At 42.6% G+C, this 27489-nt stretch overlaps 1 non-coding gene across 1 annotated transcript; it reads right to left on the bottom strand.

Moving 5' to 3' along the window:
• Positions 1-14834: 14834 nt before the first annotated feature.
• Positions 14835-14909, bottom strand: Trnal-caa (transfer RNA leucine (anticodon CAA)). The gene has a single exon. It is a non-coding gene; the product is annotated as a tRNA-Leu (tRNA).
• Between the last annotated feature and the right edge of the window lie 12580 nt (positions 14910-27489).

Here is a 27489-nt window from a genome sequence, read left to right as displayed (position 1 = left end):
GTTTTATTAATGTATAGGTACTCCTATGTATAGATATATTATAGTGACATGTTTCTTGTGTCTATTCATTTCTGTGAGACTGTCATAATCTTTGACTTACTTGCAACCATTTTGGCGCGAATGCGCACAGAGCAGTCTTTGTTTCACTTTGCAGAAGGTACGTTGTTATTTCGCTTTATGCAAGAATAGTCAAGTCTTGTATTTGGTTAAAGTGGAACTTAAATATATGAATATTGATAGAAAACTGTTTTCTTGATGATGTGACAATTAAGAAGAAATATATGTGAATTTACAAAAAGTTTAATAAAAATGTGGATCGTGAACATCAAGTCAAAAATTATTTCTGCCATACCATTGTTCTGATCTGGGATTATTTGATCATTAAGAATTTCCTGAAAAACACATTTGTTAGGTCTTAAAATATTGCTAAAATACCGATCTGGACCTTTTAGCAGTCAAAGTAGAATCACCTTAGAATCAACAAGATGAGCCATAACAACTTCGATGAAATCTACGTGGGAATCCATTCAAGATAAGTGCCAAAATTAATCACTTTCTTACAGTGACTTCATTATCTCCATTCCAACAATACCATCCACAGTCAATAACTTTGTTGTTTCCTGATAAAGCGAATGTATGCTGCGTGAGCAACATTATTAATCTGATTTCTAACCAACTTTGCTAGTGGTGGTATTGTTAGATCACCTTGGTCCAACAGATCTGCCCCAGTTTTCTCCAACTTGGATATTTCAATGCACAGCACTTCTGTGAGGAAGTACCACTGTCAGATAGCAGGCTTCTAAATGACCAGCTGCTTTCTGTCGCCGGTCTGTGTCTCCTCGTTGACAGTATTCGTACAGACGTCTGTGCCACCTTTTCAGCTACAGATATTACTATCTCTTTCCCCAACCTGTTGCCTTCGCTACCACAGTTGATACACAACAAGTTTTATGCTAGTGACCACTTTCCAGTGATCTTGTCACTTTGTTGTCACCACCCGATGGACCAGTTACCACTTAGGGCTCCACTCAAGTTGTGGGATACGTCTCCAATAAGATCACCCACACTGCTGGAACCCCATATTTCCTCTTTCTGCTGGCCCTCTCCATCACTGACTGGTGCTCTTGTGGACTAGAAACATTGCCACAGCTTTTTAGGATCGTTGAAGACCCCTACAACTTCTTAAATGATATCCTGCACGGACCACCATCCTTACTTTTAAGCATCTTTGCACCAATGCTCACCATCTAAATGTAGTGTGCTGGAATGCTGGCTGCCCTGCATTGACTCCTTGGGAACATACCCCTTTTCATCCTCCATGTGCCCCAGGCTCTGAGCTAGTCTGCTGGGCATCCAAAGAGCAACAACTGTTCCAGATCTCTTCCTTAAGGGCACTAATTGAACCACAGCGTCAGTTCTCACTATACACCTACCGAACCACCTTGTGACATCACTGGTGTCTTCTGCTCACTTCACATCTTTTCAAAGGCATAGACAAGTATTCTCCACCCTGCACGACGCCAAATTATAGAATGAACCTTCACTGACTCGCTCTCGACTTGTCCACGATACAGCCCCAGGCTCCGATTCAATTCATCATCAGATGATCCAACACCTGAATGTCACTTGCAAACTCCTCTTACTCAAGATCTTCAACCAATTTGGCTAGAAGGCTTTTCCCTTCACAATGCTGAGATAGTATCACCATCCCAGTCCTCAAAACAGCCAAAAACCCGACATCCACAGGCAGCTAATGAATGAGGAACCTCACTGATGTGCTCTACGAACTTTTCGAAAGGATGGTAACCTGGCGATGATTCAGAATTTTCAGTTGATGGGATCTTGTCTGCTTCCCAGTGTGGAGCATATGGGATACAGTCTGCAGCCATCCATCTGGTTAGCAGTGTGACAGGCTTATTCTAAACACCAACTATTCATTGCAGTCTTTTTTGACCTTCATAAAGCATATGACGTCACTTGACGCAATCACATTTTACTTAGGCTCTATAGTTGGGGATTTCAAGTCACCCTAATGATTTTTATTTGTCAGTTTTTCTCCTACTGGTTGTTTCAGGTCAGAATTGGTACCTATCTGTTTCCCACGGGTCCAAGAGGAGAACATCCTGCAGTACTCTGGGCTGAGTATTACACTTATTCTTATCACCAAGTCAGCTAGTGACCTCCATTGGACCACTGGTCACACTGTGCTACACACTGGTGACTTTGGAAATTGGTACTGCTCCCAATCTGTGGCCTTTGCTGGATATCAGCTACAAATGGCCTCCACTTTGGTCTTTTCTCATGTTTTCCAGTTTCCTCTTGTGAAAATGTGAGCCTTGAATTTCTGTAGTGTTGCAATGGTCCAACCTAAACCAAAAAGCTACTAGGGACATGCATGGACCTGATTTTTGGGACTCCACTTTGTTAAAAAGCTAACTTGACTGCCCCATATTTGTCAGCTGAACACTAGCTGATGTGAAAACTTAACATACGCTGTTTCCTTGCCTATATCCCTTGGGTTGTAAATAGTGCTACTCTCCTCGACATTTATCGGGCCCAGGTCCTGTCCAGTTGGTTCAGCAGCATCTTCAGCTTCGAAATTGTCGGTCTCGGTGAATAATTGTGGAGAAAGACTGGCTGCTGGTGTCTTCCCGAGTAGTCCCGTTGATGTGTCCTTGTCGAAGTGGGGATCTTCCCTCTTCAGTTCCTCTGTCAGGATCTTTACCTAATCTTACAACCTGCTCACGTCCTCCTGCACCCTGCTGAGGGCTCGAGTTGTACTGAGCCTAATTGAGGTGAAAGACAAGCTCAGATTAAGAATGGATAAAGTTTGATGTAAAGTTACAGATCTGGCTAATCAGATGAAAAATCAGCTAGATTTCGGTTGGGAAGATATGCTTTAACTAAATGATTACAGATTCGATGATGTAATTTTTCAGACGATTGATTACGAAGTTTCTTTTACGGAAAGGTTTCAATGCCACTAGATGAAAACTTGATCAAAGAATCGAAGAGGTTGAAAAGAAAGAACAGGAACTCAGCTGCAACCAGAAGCAGCCATATCTCAGATTAACTGAAACTGATGGAATTATGAAAGAGGCTGAAAGATGTCTCGCAGTAGTTGGATGGAAGTTGGAAGAAGTTACTATGACATAACAGAAATGCTAGTGGTGTCACTGAAAGTTACAACATTGAGAATTTAGGAAATGATGGTCCACCTGGAGAAGAGGAATCTCAAGATATGCAGCCACACAGACCAGGCATTTGATGAAGTCGACAACGCATTTCCGTGGAGGATAGGCGAGGCTTGTGACAGTGTACAGTACGGACTACGACTGATACTATCAGAGGATAAAGGATGTGGCGGAAAAGGAGAGAATTGTATCAATGATAGAAAGTTGCTTGAATTATTCAAATGGTAGTTAGTTTGTTATTTTACATACTTAGTTCAGTTATTTTCTGTTACATTAATTTGGGAAACAGAAATTTTGCATTAGTATAAAATGTAACATCAAAAGTTTACACAGATTCAGAACTTTAATAATTCAGTTTCTAACTTTTGTTATAATCTTATTTAACTGGACAGATAAAAAATCTACTCACCAAGCGGTGGCAGAACACACACATAAAATACTTGTGATTGGCAAGTTTTTGGAGCCAGTGGCTCCTTCTTCAGGCAGAGGGTTGAAGGGTAAGGAGAAAGTGTGAATGAAAAGGACTGGAGGGGTCTGGAAAAGGGGTATATTTTGAGAAAGTCACCCAGAAGCTCCGGTCACGGGAGACTGGCCGTACGGGATGAGAAGGAAAGACTGCCTTAATCTGTTAACTGTGGCATTCATGTGTGTGCAAGTGATACAACATTATATAGCTGACAATAAGTGTTGCAGTTTTAACATATTTAAGCAAATTATAACTGCTTCAGGAATCGAAGTAAAGGAAATTTTCAAATTTGTGAAACTAACAGTGTGTATCGTAATAATTCCCTACTACTTGTCAGCAGACTGTTAATTTGGATGTATTACATTACGCTATTGACATGTACATACATACTCCACAAGCCACCGTTTCGTGTGTGGTGGAGGGTACCCTGTATCATTACTAGTCATTTCCTTTTTTGTTCCACTCACAAATAGAGCAAGGTGAAAATTGTGTATATGCCTCCATATGAGCCCTAAATTTCTCGTATTTTATCTTCATCATCCTTATGTGATATTTATGTAGGTGGCAGTAAAATCTTTCTGCAGTCAGCTTCAAATGCTGGTTCCCTAAATTTAATCCAGAGTTCTTAGAGCATAGCCTTCCCTCCAGGGATCCCCAATTGAATTCTCGAAGTATCTCTATAACACTAGTGTGTTGTTCGAATCTACCAGTAACAAGACTGACAGTCTGATTCTGAATTGCCTCAGCAAATTCCTTTAATCCGACCTGGTACGGATCTCAAACACTCAAGCAGTACTCAAGAAAAGGTCGACTAGGACTGGTTGGTTGATTGGTTTAAAGGCAGGAGAAGGGACCAAACTACAAGGTCATCGGTCCCTTGTTCCTAATAAAACAATGCCACAAGTGTGAGAATAAAACGGACGAAACATATAACACAAAACAGAAAGAAAGGAAAAGACACAAAAATGAAGGGAAGGCAAGAAAACAACAGAGAGATGCTAGAAACAGAAGAGAGTAAAACATGAAAGCAGATTACAGTGGCTGGCCAACCACGAAAATAAAAAGGGAAATGGAGGGACAAAGGAGATGCACTAAAACCTACATAGAAGTCTAAAACCCACTCTCACGGATAAAACATAAAACTAAAGCTGCTGTGGAGGCACTGTCACCCAACACCGAAGGCAGGGTGCTGGGAGTTAGAAGTCTGCCACAGAGCGGCTAAAAGTATGCAGTCCGGCAAGAGGTGGACGACTGTCATTTGGGAGCCACAGCGACACTGAGGTGGGTCCTCGCGACGGAGTAGGTAACCGTGCGTTAGCCACGTACGGCCAATGCGGAGCCGGCAGAGGACAACTGATTCCCTGCGAGAGGCCCGCAGGGAAGACTTCCACACATTCATAGTCTCCTTAATGACACGCAGTTTGTTGTGCGTGCCGTTATGCCGTTCCGTCTCCCAAAGCCGGAAAACCCTGCGGTGTAAGACAGAACGCAGGTCAGCTTCGGAGATGCCTATCTCCAGAAGCGGTTTCCGCGTCGCCTGTTTGGCCAGCCTGTCGGCAAGTTTGTTACCGGGGATTCCGACGTGTCCTGTGGTCCACACAAACACCACAGAGCGGCGGGACTGTTCCAGTGCACAGATGGACTCCCGAATGGACGGTACCAGAGGGTGGTGAGGGTACCACTGGTCGATAGCTTGTAGGCTGCTCAATGAGTCAGTACACAGGAGAAATGACTCGCCAGGGCACGAGCGGATGTACTCGAGAGCACGAGGAATGGCCGCCAGCTCTGCAGTGAAAACACTGCAGCCAACTGGCAAGGAGTGCTGCTCAATATGCTCTCCATCAGCCATTGAGCCATTAGTGTAAACCGCTTCAGAGCCCCGGAACACGTCAAGAATCGAGAGGAAGTGACAGCAGAGAGCGGTGGGGCTAACGGAGTCCTTTGGGCCATGTAAAAGGTCCAGATGTACACCATGGAGACCAGGGAAAGCTGTTGGGGCCTGGTGAAAGTTCCCCAGTCAGGCTTGTTCAAAGCCAATCTGGGCAGGCATCTGTGCGTCTGACACTGGGGCAGTGACAGGAAGATGGGGAAGTGGTCACTACCACACAGGTCTTCATGTGCTCCCCAGTGTATAGACAGAAGTAATTGGCTGCAAATTGATAAATCAATGGCCGAGTAACTACCATGAGCCACAATGAAATGTGTGGCGGCCACAGTATGTAAGAGGCAGAGGTCGAATTGCGACATTCAAGTTTCAACATCTCTGCTTCGGCCAGTAAGCACGATACCACCCCACAAGAGGTTATGGGCATTAAAATCACCCAGAAGTAGGAAAGGTTTAGGGAGTTGATCAATCAGAGCAGCTAATACATTCAGGGTACTGCATCATCTGGAGGAAGATATATATTGTAGACAGTTATTTCCTGTGTTGTCCTTATTCTGACAAGCCACAGCTTCAAGAGGGTTTGAAGGGGCACTTGTTCACTACAGACCGAGTTTAGGACAACGCAAACTCCACCCGACACACTATTACCGTCACTACGGTTCCTGTAATATCCCTTATAGCCATGGAGGGTAGGGGTCCACATTGCTGGGAACCAGGTTTCCTGGAGGGCAATGCAGATAGCAGGTGTAAAGCTTAACAGTTGCCGTAGTTCAGACAGGCACTGGAAAAAACCACCGCAATTCCACTGGAGGATGACATTGTGAGACTTGCAAGGCATGGAACATTCAATGAGGCAGTTTATGCCTCAGAGTCGCCTGCTGCCACCGATTTAATGCCTGAGCAGTCTATATCCATTGTCTCTGAGGGTCTAGTGAGATCTAGGTCCTCAGCGGACGCCAAAACCTCCATCCCATCCTCAGCCGCAGACCTTGTTGGTAGCGGTGGTGTGGGTGCCACCGCAATTTCCTCGGTCTTAGGGGTTTTCTTTTTGGATTTCTCTCGCTGCTCCTTGGGTTTCCCTGGCTGGGAGGACTTCAATGGCTCAGTCTGTGGGACTGAGGATGGGTGTGGAGCCCTACAACCAGCTGCTTTTGGGCTCTTCAGCCACTGGCGGGTGTTGTCTTTCCCACTAGCAGAAACCTGGGAAGGGAGTGACCCAAGGGACCCCTTCCTAGCAAGAGAAGCCGAAGAAGACTTATGCTTCTCTGGCTTAGAAGGGAGGACGGACGTTCCCGATGGTTAGGGGGTGGGGGGGAGGGGGTGTTGCTCCCGAAGTAGGTGGTGTAGGAGCAACAGGGTGGAAGATGCCCCCACCATCGAGGGGGCAGGTGCAGTCCTCCAGCTCTGAGAGGTGAACTGGGTTGATAGAGCTGATGGTGCCAGAATTGTTGTAGCGCTGGTATAAGACGATGTCATATGCACAGGATGCAGGTGTTCAAATTTTCTCTTAGCCTCAGTGTAGGTCAGTCGGTCCAGGGTCTTGTACTCCACGATTTTCCTTTCTTTCTGGAGAATCCTGCAGTCAGACGAGCAAGGCGAATGGTGCTCTTCGCAGTTGACACAGATGGGAGGCAGGGCACATGGAGTATTGGGATGTGTGGGCGTCCAAAATCTCGACATGTGAGGCTGGAAGTACAGCGGGTAGACATATGCCCGAACTTCCAGCACTTAAAGCACCGCATTGGGGGAGGGATATAGGGCTCTACATCAGACCGGTAGACCATCATCTTGACATTCTCGGGCAATGTACCACCATCAAAGGCCAAGATTAAAGCACTGGTGGCAACCCGATTATCCTTCGGACCCCAGTGGACATATCGGATGAAATGTACACCTCACCGCTCTAAATTGGCATGCAGCTCATCGTCAGACTGCAAAAGAAGGTCTCTGTGAAATATGATACCCTGGACAATATTTAAGCTCTTATGGGGCGTGATGGTTACAGAAACATCCCTCAGCTTGTCACAAGTGAGTAACTCCATTGACTGGGCAGACAATGCAATTTTGATTAAGACTGACCCAGATCTCATTTTGGACAAGCCCTCCACCTCCCTGAACTTGTCCTCTAAATGCTCAACAAAAAACTGAGGCTTCGCCGTCATGAAAGATTCCCCATCAGCTCTCAAACATACAAGGTACTGGGGCGAATAAGATCTGCTGGCATCCTTAGCCTGACGTTCCTCCCATGGTGTGGTCAGGGAGGGGAACGATTTGGGGTCGTACTTCTGTGCATTGAATTGACCTCGTCATCGCTTAGAGACTGCAAGAGATGATGGACTACGCTCCATAGTGTGTCATCCGCCCTGATGTGACCCACTCTGAGCTGGGGCCCTCTCCACGGGCGCAACCCAGCTGCAGCAGAGGCCACCTGGCAGGATGGCCATTGCCGGGAGTCCTGATACCCCAGGGGGATGGGCATCTACCCCTTGGCATACATGGGGAGTTAACAGAGGAGGCATCAGCAGAGCGATCCCTGTGTAGTCAGGGGGGCTACAACCAACAGGGTACATGGTGGCTCCACCACAACGGACTGGCTACCATGTTGGATATCAGGTGCAAAGAAGTCCACGGCCATTGCCGATGCAGAAATCTACACTGCATAGTGCAGGGTGGAAAACGCACCCAGGAAGGTGTCCTCGCCCAAGAGATGGAGAATGGGCATGACTGCAATGCGACGACGAGAAAGTGGGCTAAAGATGTCAATGCACGATGACACTATGCACCTTGTAAGGTGACCTCCCCCAGTTGGCTTGCTCTTCAGGAAAATTTTGAAGAATGGAGGTCAAACTCTACAGGGGCCATCACATAAAGGCCAAAACGTGAGAAACTCCTTTTAGTTGCCTCGTACGACAGGCAGGAATACCTAGGGCCTATTCTAACCCCCGGACCCGCAGGGGGGTCGCACTAGGGTCCTATTTGCGCTGATCCCTTACAGATTAATCACACTTTCTCAAAATTCTCCCAAGAAACCAAAGTCATTCATTCGCCTTCTCTACCACAAACTTCACAGGCTCCTTCCATTAGAAACGCATGATTCTTGTTAAGTGTACTTGTACATAATTGAATCTACATGGCATCTAAGTTCGGTTTTTATTTTAGAAATTCTGTAATGGATAGCAATAGACGTACAATAAATGTTGCTGAAATGAGACTTATAACAGGTTGTTAAGCATTTTTGTACTTAATTTGACTGTGGGATCATATATACTGCAAAATACTAGATGAATTTGGATATTACACTCAAGACTACTGTTTACAAAAATTTTAACTACTTTAGTTGCTATAAAATTCAGTAATTTATTTCTAATACTTTTCTGCTTAGTATTATTTCTTTGAAGTTTGTAATACTGTTTTATTCTTGTACCAAGAGTGTCTTTGACACAAGCTTGTATTGTCTATAATAATGTACAAGTTTACTTGTAATCTAAAATTCTGATAATATGTAACTTTAATTTTCCTCATATTATTATTCCCAAATGTATTTTGTTAAATATGGATTAGATCATTTAGTTGCTCTCTTACACACTTACGAGAGAGGTGATAACCTGTTGTGGGTTTCTTATGTTGTTGCACAATTTGTACAAAACTTCATTTGGATGACCTTAATTTGTACTTGAAATGTTAATTAAGTTCAAACAAAATTGATAAAAATCTCTTATTTAAGAATGGTTCACAATATTCATTAAGCCATGTAAAATATATCTTTTGGCAAGCTTGCACTACTGTCCATAATGCCATTTTTCCATCCTGTTGTCCCTTTAAAATTACGAATGTCAGTTTGTTACATCTATGGAAAAATATATCTAAAAACAAAGATGATGTGACTTACCAAATGAAAGTGCTGGCAGGTCGACAGACACACAAACAAACACAAACATACACACAAAATTCAAGCTTTCGCAACAAACTGTTGCCTCATCAGGAAAGAGGGAAGGAGAGGGAAAGACGAAAGGATGTGGGTTTTAAGGGAGAGGGTAAGGAGTCATTCCAGTCCCGGGAGCGGAAAGACTTACCTTAGGGGGGAAAAAAGGACAGGTACACACTCGCACACACACACATATCCATCCACACATATCGTGTGTGTGTGCGCGCGCGCGCGAGTGTGTACCCGTCCTTTTTTCCCCCTAAGGTAAGTCTTTCCGCTCCCGGGATTGGAATGACTCCTTACCCTCTCCCTTAAAACCCACATCCTTTCGTCTTTCCCTCTCCTTCCCTCTTTCCTGATGAGGCAACAGTTTGTTGCGAAAGCTTGAATTTTGTGTGTATGTTTGTGTTCGTTTGTGTGTCTGTCGACCTGCCAGCACTTTCATTTGGTAAGTCACATCATCTTTGTTTTTAGATATAGTTTGTTACATCTGTATTACTTACAAAATAGCACACAACAACACAAAGGTTTACGTAATGTCACATCAGAGACTTAACAGTATTAACTGTCCTGACATGTCTGACTCGTGGAAACGAGTGTGGACCAAACAAACATCAAGAGTCACACTCATGGGAATGAATGTCGGACCAAACGTACGTACGCCTGCATGTGTGTGCGCGTTTTGGGTATGACTCACTAAGTACATTATAAAAAAAAAATTACATGGTCAGAGAAAGGAAACCTATGTTTGCAGAATGAGATTTTCACTCTGCAGCATAGTGTGTGCCAATACGAATCTTCCTAGCAGATTAAAACTGTGCGCCAGACTGACACTCGAACTTGGGACCTTTGCCTTTCGCGGGCAAGTGCTCTACCATCTGAGCTAACCAAGCATGGCTCACGACCTGTCCTCATAGCTTTATTTCTCCCCGTATCTGGTCTCCTACCTTCCAAACTTCACAGTAGCTATCCCGCGAACCTTGCAGACCTAGCACTCCTGGAAGAAAGGATATTGCAGAGACATGGCTTAGCCACAGCCCAGGGCATGTTTCCAGAATGAAATTTTCACTCTGCAGTGCAGTGTGCGCTGATATGAAACTTCCTGGCAGATTAAAACTGTGTGCCGGACCGAGACTTGAACTCAGGACCTGCCAGTTCTGCAAGGTTTGCAGGAGAGCTTCTGTGAAAGTTTGGAAGGTAGGAGGCGAGGGTACTGGCATAATTGAAGCTGTGAGGACAGGTTGTGAGTCATGCTTGGGTAGCTCAGATGATAGAGCACTTACCCACGAAAGGCAAAGGTCCTAAGTTCAAGTCTCGGTCCGGCACACAGTTTTAATCTGCCAGGAAGTTTCGAAACCTATGTTGATTACCAAATAAATACACCAAAGGTAATGTTAAAAATATCCAGTTGGCAGATTACAAAAAGCATCACTAGGTTAAACAGCTTTGTCTCCAATCACAATATTGGGCCATTGCCGAAAAGGTATCTATCAATGCCTAGAAAGAACCAACAAGGATGTACATAGCTTGCATCAAACACGAAGTACAAAGTGGAATGACATTGGTATGCATGGAGTGTAAAGTGGCATTACATCTCCCACAATCGTTTCGAAACTAACATGCCATGCAGGACTTTTAGGTATTTTCCTATTAGAAATTCATTCAAAGTGGGAATTTATTCTTGCAATTACATTTTTTGACAGTCTCTGTATTTAGGCATCATATTATTACATGCATTCTAAGGCTCAAATGGCTCTGAGCACTATGGGACTTAACATCTGAGGTCATCAGTCCCCTAGAACTTAGAATGACTTAAACCTAACTAACCTAAGGACATCACACACATTCATGCCCGAGGCAGGATTCGAACCTGCGTACGTAGGCATTCTAAGGAAGTGACACCAAAAGATGCCCATGATAATTAATAATTTCTGTTAAAGTATGGTATGAGTTATGTTTTGAATATTATATTACAAATGTACATATAGGAAAGGAACAAGAATTAAATTACCGTATTTACTCGAATCTAAGCCGCACTTTTTTTCTGGTTTTTGTAATCCAAGAAACCGCCTGCGGCTTAGAATCGAGTGCAAAGCAAGCGGAAGTTCTGAAAAATGTCTAAGTTCTGCCGTCGAACATATGTAGCGCTACAGAGGCATGCTTTGTAGGCACAAAGATAAATACTGGCGCCAAAACCTCTGCGTCAGTAAATAAATAAAAAAAGGTAGAAGACGAGCTTTTTTTTCTCCGCCTCGAGTTTAGACCACTGCATTTTCATACATTATCCAACGAAGTAAATACAAATTCCGTATTGTTCACCTCCGAATGTAGTAGAATTTCAATGTACTACGAAAATCCGACTGGCAAGACTGGGATGTTTTTCAATATGGCCAACTCTATGTTCTGAATTTTTCCTAACTGTGAGAAGAGATGGTTAGTAATAGTAACCTGATGAAATGTGAATCACAAGCAGTATTCTCTTCACCATTCACCATAAGAATAATACGAATATAAACATTTTGCCATGTATTCTTCCACGTTTGTTGCTATCTCATTTAAATCCTGTCTGCCTAATAAACTACGAAACTAGAGTGAGACAACAGCAAACGCGGAAGAATATACTTATCGTGTCATGTTGATATTCGCATTATTCTTATGCCTAATAGTGATACAGTCAGAAATGAAGCACGGCAACTGACTAGATTTTTAAATCTAAGATGACTCTAATTTCTGTGCAGAATTTGATGTACTAAAGAAGCGGCCGCAAAGATTTTCAAATGGAGAAAAATTTTCGCCTAACTCTCGTTCAGAACGTGTTCTATCATACGCAGCCTATTATTTGGTTCTTGTTGATCATTCTCAAAGAAAGCAGCAGTGTAAGTAACAACTTGACATTGCTTCGCTAATGAGACGATTCGCCTCTTTTTTTAGTTGTAAGCAGCGCTAGCGCGCACAAAAGCAAGCCATGCCGCGAGCGACGACAGGCCGTAAACACGCACTATCAGAATGCGACAAACAATGCATGACACAGTACAGTGATGCATTTTCAACTTAGAGTGACGTAAACACCTATAACAGAGAAAACGGCACTTATCAGATCAAAGCAAAATAGGCAATCAATTCAAACCAGACGAAGCACGTGAAAAAGGAAGGGTACCCGTATAAATACGGACGGAGCACCTTGACGCATAGCAATGGCTACCTGGTAGAGCTTAACTGCTAAGCTTACAACTCGAACCAAACTACTGTAGCTGTATCGTCATTCATTCGACCTAAATTGTGTCTCATATTACAATGGACCAACTTTGTTTCGATTTGGAGGTGCGGCCTAAAACTTTTCTCTCCCATTGAATTTCGAGTCTCAAATTTCAGGTGCGGCTTAGATTCGGGAAAATTTTTTTTCTTGATTTCGAGTCTCATTTTTCAGGTGCGGCTTAGATTCGAGTGCGGCTTAGATTCGAGTAAATACGGTAGTGTTAATGTCCCACATGAAAGAAACATTTAATTACCTACTAGGTATTGGCATGTTGGCTCGTATTGAGTTTGTCTCACACATCTTCCTGGCCTGTTTCACACGTTATGTCTCCAGTCATTTGGGCACGGATTTTGTTCATAATTTTATTATAATATGTGAACTACACAATGACAAATCAAATTAAAATGGAATGCATATTTTGAACTTACAAAATATTAATCTGAAATTTTATCCTAAATTTTATTTATCGTAGGTTTGAGTCCCGCATGTGAACTAATTAAATGTTTGTGGCAGTCTGTTGCAGCAAATTTAAAGCATGTGAATAAAATGTTGTATTGATGTCACACCTAATGAAAATGCTGAAGTGCGTTGTGTAACTTGTTCAAATATCCCAACTGTAAAGTGAAAACCCTGATCTGTGCAGAGAAGTGGTAGTTTGTGCCTCTGTATGTAATGAAAGGAAGAAAATGTTCTGCCTCGATGTTTCTGATAACTGGAATAAGATGACACACAAATTCCCCCACCCCCATAGTTGATTTCTCCAGTATATCCCCAATCCTCCTCACTCATCAGGACAAGTTTCCAGTGATGAGACTGGTCCCAGGATGGAGAGGGCAGGCCTGCTGTCAGATGGACACTGGAGCACCGGTCAAGTGACTGTCAAGCGACTGGCAAAATCAGTTAGCGCACTGTGTTGTACAAGAAAGCAGCTTCATTTTATAGTTCACTTTCAGGGTACTTGCCGTCGAGCTCCTTGGTGCTCTTGTGAACCAACAGTTGCTTCATAAGGAAAGAGGGAAGAAGAGAGAAAGACGAAAGGATGTGGGTTTTAAGGGAGAGGGTAAGGAGTCATTCCAATCCCGGGAGTGGAAAGACTTACCTTAGGGGGAAAAAGGACAGGTATACACTCGCACACACACCCATATCCAACCACACATACACAGACACAAGCAGACAATTGTAAAGGCAAAGAGATTCAGGAGAGATGTCAGTCGAGGCGGAAGTGCAGATGCAAAGATGTTGTTGAATGGCAGGTGAGGTATGAGTGGCGGTAACTTGAAATTAGCGAAGGTTGAGGCCTGGTGGATAACGGGAAGAGAGGATATCTTGAAGGGCAAGTTCCCATCTCCAGAGTTCAAATAGGTTGGTGTCAGTGTGAAGTATCCAGATAACCTGGACGGTGTAACACTGTGCCAAGATGTGCTGGCCGTGCACCAAGGCATGTTTAGCCACAGGGTGATCCTCATTACCAACAAACACTGTCTGCCTGTGTCCATTCATGCGAATGGACAGTTTGTTGCTGGTCATTCCCACATAGAAAGCTTCACAGTGTAGGCAGGTCAGTTGGTAAATCACGTGGGTGCTTTCCACGTGGCTCTGCCTTTGATCGTGTTCACCTTCCGGGTTACAGGACTGGAGTAGCTGGTGGTGGGAGGGTGCATGGGACAGGTCTTACACTGGGGGCGGTTACAAGGGTAGGAGCCAGAGGGTAGGGAAGGTGGTTTGGGGATTTCATAGGGATGAACCGAGAGGTTACGAAGGTTAGGTGGATGGTGGAAAGACACTCTTGGTGGAGTGGGGAGAATTTCATGAAGGATGGATCTCATTTCGGGGCAGGATTTGAGGAAGTCGTATCCCTGCTGGAGAGCCGCATTCAGAGTCTGATCCAGTCCTGGGAAGTATCCTGTCACAAGTGGGGCACTTTTGGGGTTCTTCTGTGAGAGGTTCTGGGTTTGAGGGGATGAGGAAGTGGCTCTGGTTATTCGCTTCTGTACCAGGTCGGGAGGGTAGTTGCGGGATGCGAAAGCTGTTTTCGGGTTCCAGAATGAGATTTTCACTCTGCAGCGGAGTGTGCGCTGATATGAAACTTCCTGGCAGATTAAAACTGTGTGCCCGACCGAGACTCGAACTCGGGACCTTTGCCTTTTGCGGGCAAGTGCTCTACCAACTGAGCTACCGAAGCACGACTCACGCCCGGTACTCACAGCTTTACATCTGCCAGTACTTGCTAGCACTTGCCCGCGAAAGGCAAAGGTCCCGAGTTCGAGTCTCGGTCGGGCACACAGTTTTAATCTGCCAGGAAGTTTCTTGTTTTCAGGTTGTTGGTGTAATGGTGCAGAGATTCAGGACTGGAGCAGATTCGTTTGCCACGAAGGCCTAGGCTGTAGGGAAGGGACCGTTTGATGTGGAATGGGTGGCAGCTGTCATAATGGAGGTACCGTTGCTTGTTGGTAGGTTTGATGTGGACGGATGTGTGAAGCTGGCCATTGGACAGATGTAGGCCGTCAAGGAAAGTGGCATGGGATTTGGAGTAGGACCAGGTGAATCTGATGGAACCAAAGGAGTTGAGGTTGGAGAGGAAATTTTGGAGTTCTTCTTCACTGTGAGTCCAGATCATGAAGATGTCATCAATAAATCTGTACCAAACTTTGGGTTGGCAGGCCTGGGTAACCAAGAAGGCTTCCTCTAAGCGACCCATAAATAGGTTGGCATACGAGGGGGCCATCCTGGTACCCATGGCTGTTCCCTTTCATTGCTGGTATGTCTGGCCTTCAAAATTGAAGAAGTTGTCCCGACCTGGTACAGAAGCAAATAACCAGAGCCACTTCCTCATCCCCTCAAACCCAGAACCTCTCACAGAAGAACCCCCGAAAGTGCCCCACTTGTGACAGGATACTTCCCAGGACTGGATCAGACTCTGAATGCGGCTCTCCAGCAGGGATACGACTTCCTCAAATCCTGCCCTGAAATTAGACCCGTCCTTCATGAAGTCCTCCCCACTCCACCAAGAGTGTCTTTCCGCCGTCCACCTAACCTTCGTAACCTCTTAGTTCTTCCCTATGAAATCCCCAAACCACCTTCCCTACCCTCTGGCTCCTATCCTTGTAACCGCCCCCGGTGTAAAACCTGTCCTGTGCACCCTCCCACCACCGGCTACTTCAGTCCTGTAACCCGGAAGGTGTACACGATCAGAGGCAGAGCCACGTGTGCAAGCACCCCCGTGATTTACCAACTGACCTGCCTACACTGTGATGCTTTCTATGTAGGAATGACCAGCAACAAACTGTCCATTCGCATGAACAGACACAGGCAGACAGTGTTTGTTGGTAATGAGGATCACCCTGTGGCTAAACGTGCCTCGGTGCACGGTCAGCACATCTTGGCACAGTGTTACACCGTCCGGGTTATCTGGATACTTCACACTGACACCAACCTATTCGAACTCCGGAGATGGGAACTTGCCCTTCAAGATATCCTCTCTTCCCGTTATCCACCAGGCCTCAACCTTCGCTAATTTCAAGTTACCGCCACTCGTACCTCACCTGTCATTCAACAACATCTTTGCCTCTGCACTTCTGCCTCGACTGACATTTCTGCCCAAACTCTTTGCCTTTAAATATGTCTGCTTGTGTCTGTATATGTGTGTGTGTGCGCGTGCGCGCGCGAGTGTATACCTGTCCTTTTCTCCCCCTAAGGTAAGTCTGTCCGCTCCCGGGATTGGAATGACTCCTTACCCTCTCCCTTAAAACCCACATCCTTTCATCTTTCCCTCTTTCCTGACGAAGCAATCGTTGGTTGCAAAAGCTTGAAATTTTGTATATGTGTTTTTTTATTGTGTCTATCTACCAGCGCTTTCCCGTTTGGTAAGTCATGGAATCTTTGTTTTTAATTTATTTTTTTCCCATGTGGAATGTTTCTGTGTGTGTGTGTGTGTGTGTGTGTGTGTGTGTGTAGGGGGGGGGGGGGGGGTCCACTACAGATACAGGAAGTGTCAAACAGCCAGTCAGTCCGATCACTTACATTATCTGTATTGCTAGACACACACTCATAATTCTAATACGTTTAAGTTTCTCAGGTATTTTAAAAGATGTACCATTCCATATTCATACAAGAAGAAAATTTAAATATGCAACTTCAACCACACATGTTGCTTCAGAGGTGTACTGCTGTTATACACAGAAGTAGTTTGACTGTGTACTTTCCATATTGGTCTTATGGACTCCATCGCCAAACCTGTATTTTTTTTTTAATTAAAGAACATCTTATTTCCTTTACACCACATTTCAAGAATGAACATTCCACACTACTTTAACATCTGATATAGAAGGGGCATTCAAATGAAACCCAGTCACTAGTGTAAAGTAACGGTAACAATTTTATTAATTCAAAAATGTTGTTATACACGGTACATATACTCAAAAGTAGTCACCAAAACTGTTTGGCACATTTATCCCACTATGACACTGGCTGGTCGATTCCATCCTTGAAGAAGCCAGTAGGCTGCTGTTGGATCCGGGCCTTGACCCATCACACACTTCGCCGTCCGTTGCAAATTGATGTCTGCGAATAGCTTGTTTTAGAGGTCTATAAACATGAAAGTCACACAGTGAAGGGTAGTGACTATGGTGGATGTTCCAGCGTTTCCCGCCAAAACAACCATTTCCACTGCAATGACACGACGAACCTGTCCAGGATGAGCATCTCCTTCCCGTGACTCGTACCCCTCAAGGAATCATTTGCACCATTCCACAACACTTGAACAACTTGGACTGTACTCACCGTACACAGCCTTCATCCGTCGATACATTTCACGGCCTCCAACTCCCTCCGCCACCAAAATTCGAATCTCTCCTTGTCGTTCCTGCTTACTCGCCTGCACGTTTGGTAGTGGGCGATAACTTGTGTGACCACTTTCTCCTCGGCACGAAACCACACTGGCACTATGTAACACCAAATGGTGCACACATGTCAGTCTTTCTACCAATAGATTGGGCCACCATACCCGCAGTTACATGGTGCCACCTCATGTGTAAGGCAAAGGTAGACGCTCTGACCAGGTTTCATTTGAATGAACCTGGTATTTTTGTAACTTTTAAATACATTGGCAACTCTTATCTTAGGTGATGTTACTTTGGGATACACCACCTCTCATTCACTAAATTTCTTCTACCTTCCTTTAAAACATGCCTATCTCGTTGCAACCGATTTCCTCTGCAAGTCTGCACACCCAGAGCGGGATGGCGCTGCACAGAATACTTTCTGCCACATCCAAGCAGCTTTTTTTTCTTGTCAACTCACTGAAGATGGGAGTCATCCCCCAATATCTAGGCATATTTTTTAACATTATTTTCTTACTATGTAAATTACTTCTGTTGCCAGTACCAATCTGTCATTAAGGACACACAGGGATAGGCATCACTCCTCCGAACTGGTATTTATCTGTAAAAGTTGCCACTACCATTTACCGAAGACACTCAGCCATTTTCAAAATGCACACCGCATGTGTCCTTACGTTAAATGGACCGGAAGTCCAGATTTGATACACTGACTCCCATGAGGCTGCCAATGGACACAGCAGGTCATCTGATATAGGGCACTCACCAGTGTCCACACTGTCTGGTCAGTTCACATCCGCAAAAAAAGTGTGGAAATCACCAAACACTTTACTTCATCCTTAATTATACAACTCACTACTATATCAAAAATTCTGGAGACAAAAAGGTGGAAGGGAAGGATACTTCACATCAGTGTGTAACGTATGAACCAAGCATGCAATGGCAATGGCAATGACTGCTGCAGGGGGTAATTATCTCTCAAAATGGATTAGAAACCAGCGAAACTACAAACTAAAAGAAAGCATGACATACACTTTATACACAATTTATTGACTACGCAAGTAGCACAGAGTATTCAGGTACATAGCAATCGTGTCTATGAGTAACAAGGCAGACAAAGCATTTGTTCCACATTAAATACAACATGACTACATATTTCACTCATTTCCAAGCTTCAGATATTCTGTGTGTTCCAGAAATCTTGAAGTGACTCTCATTCCCACTTTTCTATTTCTGTTATGTTTTTCTTGTGCAACTGTCAGGCAACGGCCTTTTGTATTTCCCGACATTTGACCACGAGATTACCAGAACCTCCGTCAGCCGGTAGAGAACATCGAACAACCTACTATTCCCAATTTCCTGTACACTGGTGTCAACTCAGTCAAGAAGTACAAATTAATGCACAGAACAGCAACAGATCGCAAGCAAGTAGAACTGTGAGAAGCCACACCGAGTAAAAGCTAAACTGGTAATAGACTGCCAACCCGAGAGCCGCGTTCATCCACAGTACGTTTCATCAACATGCTGCACATTATTTTAGTCGTGTCGCAATCATCTGACCACGCGTGAGTGTGTGTGTGTGTGTGTGTGTGTGTGTTAGGGTTGCCGTGTTGTATGTTTTTCCCGTATTCTTACATTTTTTTACTGTTAATTTGGCCTTACGTTTTTTATTTCCCCGTACAGCACTTTCTTCTTCTTCTTCTTCTTCTTCGTCTTCCTTTTTTTTTTCTCTCTTTTAATATTTGGTGCTAAACTATCGCAGAACCCAACAATTCTTCCCTTAATATACATATAACAAAAATTCACACTAATTTAGTTATATTTGTTATTATTACCGTTCAGATATAGATTTTAGGCTGGTCTACATTTAAATTGGTACTTCTGACATTCACTCGATCGCATGATCGATAATGTTGTCTACATACTTATTTCCGATTCTGATGTGTACAACTACAGATGTCTGTAAACTAATAAACTTCGTTGCTGTAATAATTTCTTGAATCCATACATTGGATAGTCTAGTTTTCTTAATTTACTTTTGTTCAAGAATTGTAAGGAGTTCACCAGTGAAGAAGAAATGCGGCAAGCAACAGCAGTGCAGTCAAGTGTACTTAAAGAAATGGGAAGATACTTTCGCGTGGGTTAGGCACGGTTTAACTTCTGATAAACATGCTTTTTGTACATTGTGCAGGAAGGAATTCAGCATTTCTCATGGTGGACAGTTTGATCTCGAGCAATACGCTCAGTACAAATGACATCAGTTAAAGGAGAAAGCAAGTAGTCAAACTACGAAAGTTTCCAAATATGTTGTGAACTCTAAGAAATCTGAAACCAACTTTGTCATAGCTTTTGGGTTAGGACTTTTGTATCACACAGTCAAACACAACCTAAGTTATTCAAGTTTGGATTGTAGCAATAAATTGATGTCATGTATATTCACAGATTCAGAAACCGCTGTAAAACTTTCCTGTGGCAAGACGAAGGCAGAAATGTTGGTGAAAAACATATTAGCACCTAAAAGTGTCAGTGGTGGTGTTAATATTCTAAAATCTCCTGAAAATATTAAGTTTTTCTCAGTAGCAACAGACACTTCGAATAGAGGCAACAGAAAGATGTTCCCAATTTGTATAAGAAACTTTGAACCTTTAGTAGGTGTACAGAATAAACTGTTGACATTTATTGAACAGCCTGATGACACTTCAAATGCACTGGCAAAGTTAATTGTTGATAGTCTGGAAGCCATTCACTAAATATTAATAATCTAACTGCATATAGTGCTGACAATGCTAATGTGAATTTTGGCAGGAAAATCTGTTTATCAATTACTGCTTTCCATAAATTCCAACCTGCAGAAAGCCAGTTGTTCAAACCACATGGCTCATAATGTGATGAAGCATGCTATGGAAGAGCTGGAAATGGATGTAGAGAATCTTGTTTTGAAGATCTATAATCATTTCTCAGTATCAGCTAAAAGGCGTGAGGAACTGAAATCATTTTTTGAATTTATGGATTTTGAGTGGTCTGAGATATTAAGGCATGTGCCCACAAGATGGCTGTCCTTAACTCCTGCCATTAACAGATTGATTGAGTGCTGGCCAGCTATAAAGAGCTATTTCAGGGGCATTGATGCCTGTCCAAAGCAACTTGCATCAGTATTTTTAGCTGAAGACCCAGTGAAAGGAATTATTCCTGAAATTTACTTGCATTTTACATCAAATATAGGAGGTCAAATGCGAACAGTATCCAAATACCTGGAGAAAAGGGAGCTAAGCATAATTGAATCACATAACAGTCTGTGCATGATGTATAAGTAGATTATACAAAGAAAGAAGGATAAATTCTATGGGAGTGAAACCAAGAAATTAATGGGAGAGATTTCATCAACATCTCTTAATAAGATCTCATGTTAATTTGATTCTTTCTATGACAAATTGTTGAAATATCTTGAAAACCACTATGACTTCTCAGCTAGTAATAAGTATGCAAGGTTGGAACCTCTTTCTTTGAATGGGGAATTACAATATTGTGATTTTGAACTAGCACTGGAAACAATCTACAAGATAGGATCAACCCGGATCAGCTACATGAAGAATTTTCTGAAGTGAAAGATAACTTTACTAACTGCATCACTAAGGATAGTGATGTTGCGTCTAAGTGGGTAAAATTCTTCACACTAGTGCCTCAACAAAAAGTGACAAATATCTCTCGGCTCATGTGTTTTATACTAAGCATACCAAGTTCAAATGCATTTGTGGAACGAGTGTTTTCGATGATGAACAAGTGGACGGATGTCAAGAACAGGTGTTCACCAGAACTTATAAAATCAAAGCTCCAAATAGTAATAAATTTTGACATGTCCTGCAAAGATTTTTTTAACCAGCTAAAGAATGACAGTACATTCCTACATAAAGCTAAATCAGTTTCAAAATATCCTAGTGATATGAAGGAATAGGGCTTAAGATGTAAATGTAAGCTATTTTTGATTGAAATTGGCATTTAATAAAAATATGAATGCCCTAGCCATTAAAAAATATGTCCATGAAAATCTTCATTTTTTTGTGAAGAAAGTGGCAACCCTAGTGTGTGTGTGTGTGTGTGTGTGTGTGTGTGTGTGTGTGTGTGTGTGTCAGCATGCAGTACTCCATACAGATGGTTCCTTAAGCTGGTGAAGAAAGTCATATACAGCTAATACCTGGTGATCCCTTAAGCTGGTGAAGAAAGTCATATACAGCTAATACCTGGTGATCAAATAGTCAGTATAAATTTGAAAACTGAATAAATCACGGAATAATGTAGATAGAAAGGTACAAATTGACACACATTCTTGGAATTACATGGGGTCTTATTAGAACCAAAAAAATACAAAACTTCAAAAAATGGCCGACAGATGGTGCTTCATCTGATCAGAATAGCAATAATTAGCATAACAACGTAAGACAAAGCAAAGATTATGTTCTTTACAGGAAATACTCAGTAAGTTCATCATCATTCCTCAACAATAGCTGTAGTCGAGGAATTATGTTGTGAACAGCGCTGTCAAGCATGTCCGGAGTTATGGTGAGGCATTGGCTTCGGATGTTGTCTTTCAGCATCCCTAGAGATGTCGGTCGATCACGATACACTTGCAACTTCAGGTAACCCCAAAGCCAATAATTGCACAGACTGAGGTCTGGGGACCTGGGAGGCCAAGCATGACAGAAGTGGCGGCTGATCACACAATCACCACCAAACGACACGTACAAGAGATCTTTCACGCATCTAGCAATATGGGGTGGAGCGCCATCCTGCATAAACATCGTACGTTCCAGCAGGTGTTTATCAGCCAGGCTGGGGATGATGTGATTCTGTAACACATCGGCGTACCTCTCACCCGTCACGGTAGCAGTTACAAAATCAGCATCATGCATTTCCTCGAAGAAAAAAAGGCCCGATAACGGTAGATGTGGTAAATCCAACCCATACCGTGACTTTCTCGTCATGCAATGGAGTTTCCATGACAGTTCTAGGATTTTCGGTAGCCCAAATTCTGCAGTTGTGGGCATTGGCAGACTCTCGGAGCGTGAAATGAGCTTCGTCGGTCCACAACACTCAACCAATCACCATCTTCCGCCATCTTTTGAAACTGCCCACACCGCAAATGCCCTCCGCTTCACTAAATCGCCAGGTAACAGTTCATGATGCCGATGGATTTTGTACGGATAGCATCGGAGGGTACGCCTAACAAGGGAACCTCCCCATCGCACCCCCCTCAGGTTTAGTTATAAGTTGGCACAGTGGACAGGCCTTGAAAAACTGAACACAGAACAATAGAGAAAACAGGAAGAAGTTGTGTGGAACTATGAAGGAAAAAAAAAAAAAAAGCAAAATATACAAACTGAGTAGTCCATGTGCAAGATAGGTAACATCAAGGAGATTCTGAGCTCAGGAGCACCGTGGTCCCGTGGTTAGCGTGAGCAGCTGCGGACCGGTTCAAGTCTTCCCTCGAGTTAAAAGTTTAATTTTTTATTTTCAGTTTATGTGACAAACTTATGTTTTCATCACTTTTTTGGGAGTGATTATCACATCCACAAGAAAACCTAAATCGGGCAAGGTAGAAGAATCTTTTTACCCATTCTCCAAGTGTACAAGTTAGGTAGATCAACAACACATTCCTGTCATGTGACGCACATGCTGTCCTCAGTGTGTTATAGAATATATCAGACATGTTTTCCTGTGGAGGAATCGGTTGACCTATGACCTTGCGATCAAATGTTTTCGGTTCCCATTGGAGAGGCATGTCCTTTCGTCTACTAATCGCACGGTTTTGCGGTGCGGTCACAAAACACAGACACCAAACTTATTACTGTGAACAGAGAGTCAATGAACGAATGGACAGATCAGAACTTTGTGAAAATAAAGAAAGTAAACTTTTCACTCGAGGGAAGACTTGAACCAAGGACCTCTCGTTCCGCAGCTGCTCACGCAAACAACGGGACCACGGCACTCCTGAGCTCAGTTTATACTTGATGTTGCCTATCTTGCGCATGGACTACTCAGTTGGTATATTTTGCTTATTTTTTTCATAGTTCCACATAACTTCTTCCGGTTTTCTCAATTGATCTGTGTTCAGTTTTTCAAGGCCTATCCACTGTGCCAACTTACAACTAAATCTGAGGGGGGGTGCGATGGGGAGGTTCCCTTGTACGTAGTGTATGGAATGCTGGTGTGACGTGCGACTGCACGAGCGCTGACTTCCCCATGCGTAGACGAACCCACTACTGTCTCCATTTCTTCCTGAACTGTCTCAGCAGCATTATGCCTTATGCTCGGTCTGCAACTACGGGGTCTATCGTCTAAACAACCCGTGGCTTCAAACTTCAAAATCATTCTCACCACAGCTACATATGTCAACAGATTTTTACCCGTTCGAATCCCCTTCGTATGGGGATAGGATCGTAACACTGAACTAGCACATCCCCCATTCTGATAATACAGATTCACTAAAAGCGCCGTTTCAGGTACATCAACATGCTGCGACTGCTGGCGCATCTGATTCTCTCTCTCTTTACAGCTGCTTTTATACACGATTGTCACGTGCAGTCACTGACATTTTGCTGTCTAGCGCCATCTGTCGAACATGTTGTGAATTTTGTTTTTTGTTTGGTTCTAATAAAACCCTATGTCATTCCAAGTATGTGTGTCACTTTACCTCTCTATCTACATTATTCCGCGGTTTATTAAGTTTTCAAATTTATACTGACTTTTTGATCACCCGGTATGTTGTGGTGGGGTGTACATTTCAGCACTCATAAGCCAGAGTTTTAGCAGAAATTTTTTACTACTGAAAAGTGTGTTAAAGTTGGTAAAAAAGTAAAAATTCAAGAATTAAAATGTAACAATAACGTGAAAACATTGCATGTGCAGACCTGTGTGTGGTCTGCTCTAAATTACTACAGCAGGTAACATAGTACACTACGAAAGCGGCCTTCCTGTTTAGCCACAGTAGTTCTGGCTGGAGTTGTGTGGCAGAGTGCTGCACATTAGTGTGGTGTGGCCATAACCCTGCGAGGGTTGTCCACACCCTGGGTATTTGAAATCCCTGTCGGTAATCTCTGCCTTATCTTCCACTTTTAAGCTCTCAGGTTTTCATGTCTCTTCCAGTGCAGTTCCTAACTATCAAATTTTGCTTCTCATCCCATCTGGTATGTCTGCCCTGACCCGGTGCTCTGGATGACTTTTCCAAACTCTACCCCTTTCCCTAAACCTTCCTCCTTCAAACCTTCTGCCAGAAGGTACCAGAGGCTCCGAAAGCTTGTGAATTTCTGTATCTGTGTGTTTTCGGTCAACACTTCTTGATTAGATTTTTTATCTATCCAATTACATTATATTTTCCAAAACAGATTTTTTTTTTTTTTTTATATGTGAGAATAGACTGTGTCAACTGTTGTTTGGTTGGAATGTGTGTGGTTTTTTTAATTCAAGTTTTGCTACTGGCCACTGATCAAGTGTTTCGTAACTCCTGCAAACTTGACAATAGCCGTTGAAACCTGTGCTGATATTCTGTGTCACTTCAGAATCGCTCGGCTATATTCAGAACAGACTGTGGAAGCAGTGCAATAATCTATTCTTTGCGATTGTTTCATTTTTCCGCTGTTCGTTTACATCTCTGCTGTCGGCATCAGATATTCTTTGGTCGTGTTAAGTTAACATTCAGCTGTGTGAAGTGTACCTCTGGTGTTATTGCACAGAATTTGAAATTTAAAATGTTGAAACAAAAAGTACATTTTCGAGAAGAATATGTTGATGTGTTTCCAAGTATTAAATGTGGAAGAAACAAACATGATATTATTTGCAAAGTGTGTGGGAAAGTACTATGCATTGTAGGTATATAACAGTAAGCAATGCCTATCATTTGTAGAAAGCATACAAATGAGTACTAATCATATTACTTAACCTGTGTCTGTTTAAAAACTAAGTCTCATGCAATTTTATTTTCTGGCAATAGTTTTCAGTTATTAAAAAAAATATTTTCACCGTGCCATCAAATTTAATTTTCAGGGTGACCATAGAATGAAAGAGCTGTCAAAAATGTGTGTTAAAACTTTAGTAGTTGCGACACTTCGAAACATAGTGCAATAGATTGTGCCTGTTTATGCAATACTGTACATAAACTAAAATATTAATTTGCATGCTTTTGGTTAAATGGCAACTAATCCTAAATTATTTCATTACTGTTGCTACATTTCAATCACGAATGGAGGGAAACGAGCCCTCAATGACCATATAACAAGCAAGAAACACAAGAGCTGTGCATTCTGCTTCAACTTCCGAACAGTTGTCAGTTTTTCTAGTGCTAATCACACAGAATCTAAAAAGCAACACTCGTGTTTCATGCTGTGAAACACCACCATTCATATAATTCTTCGTCTTGTACATAAAAAAATCATTAGTGAAAATTTTGGTGATTCAAAGGTAGCAGTTCAGTTTCCAAGTGCAAAAACAAACTGAAGCAATTGTTAACAATGTTATAGCATCTTTCATAAAAGAATGTTAAAAATAGTCTATCAAAAGTTAACTGTGTTAGATTCAGTACAGTGTCTGAGCGTGTGTATAAAATAATTTTAAAATTCAACCTTAGTGAAAATGTTTGTGCTTTTGGTGGAGATAATACAAACACTAACTTTGGAGATGTTGAAAGAAAACCGAGAAAACAATGTATTCAAGAAACTTGAAAACAAACTAAACAGGTCCATAGTAGAGGTAGGTTGCCCAGTTCATGTACTGCATAATGCTATTCAAAATGGAACCAACATACTTTCACAAGATGTGCCAAGTATAATTACTAAGGTAGCAGCGTTAAGGGATTTTTGTGATTTCCTCCATATGACTCACAAAGATTTACTTAGGCATGTGAAAACTAGGTGGATGAGCTTTTTTCCTGCAATTGAAAGATTCATATACATGATTTATGCTCTTAAATCATACTTCCTGTCTCTCGATAAGTGTCGAAATATTCTGAAGTCTTTTCTGATGCTTGTAGAGAGATGTATTTACACTTTCTGCTTGCTCAGATGAGTTTATTTCAAAAGGCTATCACCAACACGGAGAAAGAGGACATCTCTGAATGAGTTTAGGTTGGAACTTAAAAACTTTGTGCATGTTTTAGAGGAAAGAAAGAAAGAAATGTAAATCATGACTCTCTCCCAGGATCAGCAGTCAAAATTTCAAGAGGATGCCATGGCATTTTATCCGACAGTAACAGATTATCTGATAAAATGGAGCAAGCCTTTATCCGAACTTGAACATTTTGACTGGATATTGTTTAACGCTTTACCTGATTGGGAAAAGTTGAATGTACACTTAAATGGATGCAAGAAAACACAACTTGCAAAGTGGATGAGAGTTTGCTATTTGACCAGATAGTGAAACAAATGTTTTCCTACAAAGGAAGATAACCCGAATTTCATGATGATGCCTCATAAAAAGTGGGTTAAAATTTTTGAAGATTGTGTATCTAAAGAGCAGTATTCAGAACTGATTGCTATTGTGCAGTACTATTTCTCCATGCCAGGGCATGATGCCAACGTGGAGAGAGAGTTTTCCCTAGCGAATGCACAATGGACAGAAGAAAGAAACAGGCTAGCTTTAACATCAGTCAATGCTATGCTCCAAATCCGATATAACATGAAAAACACAAATTGCACAGATTTTCATAGACCGATTCAGAATCTTCTGTCCAGGGCTCAGAGAAATATGACTGGTTTAAAGCATAAAGTGAAAGATGTATATCAATTGTAGCAGCATGATTGGGGTCTAGTGAAGCAGGGGATACAACCCGTCGGCTTTGAACAATGACATCATTCCTTAGTCATAGATAGTAATGTCTTCACTTCGAGGCATAGATAATAAAGCAGTTCTGTGTTCTAATAAGCGCTATCATTAAAATAAT

This window comes from Schistocerca cancellata, chromosome 11 (genome assembly GCF_023864275.1).
Source record: "Schistocerca cancellata isolate TAMUIC-IGC-003103 chromosome 11, iqSchCanc2.1, whole genome shotgun sequence".
Lineage (NCBI taxonomy): Eukaryota > Metazoa > Arthropoda > Insecta > Orthoptera > Acrididae > Schistocerca > Schistocerca cancellata.
Note: the sequence above shows the minus strand (reverse complement) of the source record. Positions and strands in the feature narration are given on the sequence as shown.